The 4,181-nt window shown below is 51.8% G+C and overlaps 1 pseudogene; it reads right to left on the reverse strand.

The window, feature by feature from the left end:
- Positions 1–766: 766 nt before the first annotated feature.
- On the reverse strand, positions 767–3,518 carry LOC124700814 (annotated as a pseudogene).
- Positions 3,519–4,181: the final 663 nt, after the last annotated feature.

Genomic DNA, 4,181 nt, shown 5'->3' on the forward strand with positions numbered 1-4,181 from the left:
AAATTATTAATACTGTGCCAATGGTATTCACCTTCAAGGGAAAAACATGACAAAAATAACCTGTAACTGCAAAAACAATCAGCTCTCAGCTCTCGTCTCTGCAAATATCTGTGCTATAGATCCACATAGATGTAAGTACTACTTTTAGAAATCTGATTCCCAAGAAACATCACAAATCAGATGCCTGAACTGAGGCAACTGGTCTAAGAAAAACACCTTTCACATACACATGGAGTGTGTGGTGCCAGTTCGCGGCGGCGTATGGCTGAGAGACGATAGGCATTAATGCTGGTGATGAAATCATGCTAGAGGGCAAACACCCGGTGGCGTGTGGCGATTTAATCGGACATCTAGAAGCCAATTTAGCAGGGAACACCGACAGGAAGGTGAACGGTGGCCGATGTACCTTACATAGCAATCGAGGAGGGTATGCAAGCTTTAGAGGAAACAAATGCAGCTAGAACTGTTCCATGAAAAAAAAGAATTTATTAACAGCATGTCGTGCAGCTAGAACTGTTAGCAACAAAAGAACAAATTAGGTTGCCACAGAGGGGTACCCGCCATAGAGATATATATATTGTGCGTGTGGTAAGTACTTGAACATACCAAAAGGCCCAAAACGGCAATAAGTTACTTCCACAACTCCGAATCCTAACAGTCAAATATGTAACTCATAGTGCCATCCAGGAACTAGGTAATTCATCAACTTAGCAGCAAAAGAGAAAATCAAGATATACCATAGAGATAGATGGTGCATGTGGTAAGTACTTCTACCAGCCGAAAGGCCCGAAACAACATGCAAGAAGTTACTTCCGCGACTCAGAATCCTAACAATCTCCCCAATACAAAATTAAGGGTGCCACGTACAAGTCAAACTAGCTTCCAGACCTTCATGGGATTAGTCTACCATCTTAGTTCACAGAATTATCAAGAAACATGTAACTACCATATCCTTAGCACCGCAACGTAAACCTGCTGAGTGAAAATGTCTCCAGCATAAGCACCATCATCAGAAACACAATCTAGCGTGTCGTCTCGCCCCCAACAATATCAATCCGGGCCATGACAGGCCCCAGCACATAGAAGGGATCCTCCACTGACAAGTTAATGGCGTTCTGAAAGCTCCAGCAAGGGAAGGCGGGGTGAGCAAAAACATACTTGCCACTGCTTCCACCTGATGGCGCATTGCCCTCGCCAACGGTGCCTGACATTGGTCGTCTTTCCACTTCCGCATCATCACTGCCACTGCTTCCACCTGATGGCGCATTGCCCTCACCCACAGAACCTGACGTTGGGCCTTCCTCCACTATCACATCATCACTGGAACTGCTTCCATCTGATCCATCCTCTACCACATCATCATTGGAACTGCTACCATCTGATCCATCCTCTACCGCATCATCACTGGAACTGCTTCCATCTGATCCATCCTCTACCACATCACTGGAACTGCTCCCATCTGATCCATCATCTACCACATCATCACTTGAACTGCTTCCATCTGATCCATCCTCTGCCACATAATCACTGTGACTATATACGATGCCATAGGACTTGAGCACCTTACCATTCTTAAAAATGTGAGCGGTGAACCGCGCCTCATGTTTCCGGCCCTGAACTCCGTGGATGACGAACGTCTTCAGATGAGAGTCAAGGCAATCGCAGGAGGCCAGGGACTTCCAGAAATCCATATCATCCACAGTATCAGGTGACCTGGATCGAATGCACTGCAGTTGAGGGAAAAAAAATAGTCAGCGCATATCATTCCCGAAATTGCACCAAAGTGCAGTCAGATGTGCTAGAACTTTTTTTTCCAACTGGGACTTCACTCCCCTTTCCATTACTTTTCATAACGGAAATACAATGTTCAGTCAATAGTAACAGGAAAGAAAAGAGCAGATAAAGAAGACCCACAGTTTTTTACACAACGTGACAGGAAAACCCGCTGCTTGCTCATCGGCGTCGAAGAACAAACTACTGGGCAAAAAACCTGTCCTAAACTACGACACTCAACAGGGAGTCCACAAAACAGCTACAGGATACCAGGTTCAAGAAAAACAAAATGTGAAATCTGGCTAGCCACACCACAATCAGACCCCGCCGTAGATGTGCTAGAACTGACATCTACATTATCAGTCCGGATTCTGGAATATGTAGGAATGAAGAACAAGTACTGGAATAAGCTGAAATCCACATTATCTTCTTGAATTGCAGTCGACAAACAATTATTCAGATGAAAAGATATCTTATGACACAAGTACTACCATGATATGAAGCGTCTCGAGTTGAGGAAAACATCTGAGCAGAGTGGTCAGCATCTTGGCCTCCATGTCATCCCAAAACCGAACCTTGACAGCAAGTATCTTCACACTTGGCAGCATGGCACAAGCTCTCACATTCATCCCAGCCTGCCATTGAGTCATATTAAACAGCGAGAAAAAAATTGGTTGCGCAATCCAGTAATGAATGCTAAGTGACGAACACAGAAGTTAGAAGACGCAATTACCCTGATGGCAATGCCGCCAATCTCGAGCGTGTGGAGCTGGAGGTCCAAGAACCCGAGTACCTCCAGCCTGGGCGCGTGGACAATCTTGACGGGCCTCGGGTCGCCAGAGCTTTCCAAGAGCAGGCGCTCCAGGCAAGGGGCATCATCGATGATGACTTCAACGAAGCTGCATCTCCATTCCACCATCACACGGAGGCTGCGGGACTTGACGCGGAGGCGTGAAGGGCAGTTGCACGCCATGACAAAGGAGAAAATCTTCAGCTTGGGGCATTGCGCCAGCAAGGCATCGACTCCCTTGTCCTCGATGATGGTGTGGAAAAGGCCAAGCTCCTGGAGGTTGGGGAAGGCAGGCGGGTGGGCGGTAGTGTCCAGGAAGGGCCAGCGCCATATGCCGATGTAGAGGCGGGTGAGGTAGGCACAGCTGAGGATGTCGTCGGGGAGCGGCATGTCGAGCGACCAGGGGCGGTTGAAGAGGATGAGGTCCTGCACGTTCTTGGCGGCGAGGGCGGCGACCAGGCGCTGGAGCGCGTACTCCTGCTGGTGGAAGGAGAGGTGGGTGATGCGCACGGCGCGGAGGGGCCCCGGAGGAGCGGCCACGCAGCGCGAGACGGCGCGCACGGCGCGGAAGGCGGACATCTCGTGGGACTCGTTGGCGGCCCTGAGGTGAGCGTCGTCGACGAGGAGCGGGGTCGCCGCCCACACGAAGCGCCAGCGCGTCGACAGGACCATGGTGCGCGCGGCTTCATTGGTGGGGAGGCGGGAGATGATGTTGAAAAGTGGTCGTCGTCGGAGTCGGAGGAGCCGTCGTCATCTGTCGCGGGGACGAAGGGCGGGGGGAGGAGGGAGATGAGATCGGGGACGATGATATCGATGCGGTCCTGCGCTGACGGATCCTCCAATCCTAGAGAGTTCAAAATCACCAAGATTTCGGCGGCGTAGTTTACAAATGGTTCTCCACCAGCGGCGCCGGCGGCATCCATGGCGAATGCGGCGGCGGAGGCCGACTAGGGTTTTGCCGGGGGACGGGATCGAAACCGCAATTTTGCAAGCGGCCTGGACGAATGGGAGTTTGCTCTCGGTGAACGAAAGAAGTCCAAATCACCCCCTTATGTTTCAAACATCGGACGCTAACCCCCCTTATGTTTAAACTGGGACAAATAACCCCTCTATCTTTGCAAAACCAGCCAAATTACCCCCCTAAGTATCAATTGGCTGTTTTCTCTCCGGTTTTTGACATGTTGGACTCCTGTATTGGTCCACGGTGGCATGGTTTAGCCGGACCAGATCCTTACCTGGGCGAGACACACCTGGGCGAGCCGCACCTGGGCATAATTGCCGGACGCCACCACGATCATCGCAACTGATCGCCGCCACCACGGCTCCTCGCACCTGACGGCCGCGACGACGGCGACGAGGCCAGGAGGTGATCGCCGCGCTCCTTGGCTCCGTCTTCCTCTTCCCTGCCGAGCCCGCTTCCATGCCTAGCCCTCATCCGTGCCGAGCCCCGACCTCCATGTTCTGTTGATGCAGCGGCGGTTCATCCAAGTGCTCCGACAGCTGGACGGCGGCGCCCTGGACAGCGACGACGGCGACGAGGCCAGGAGGTGATCGCCGCGCTCCTTGGCTCCGTCTTCCTCTTCCCTGCCGAGCCCGCTTCCATGCCTAGCCCTCATCC

The sequence above is a fragment of the Lolium rigidum genome, chromosome 3, assembly GCF_022539505.1.
Source record: "Lolium rigidum isolate FL_2022 chromosome 3, APGP_CSIRO_Lrig_0.1, whole genome shotgun sequence".
In the NCBI taxonomy this organism is placed as follows: domain Eukaryota; kingdom Viridiplantae; phylum Streptophyta; class Magnoliopsida; order Poales; family Poaceae; genus Lolium; species Lolium rigidum.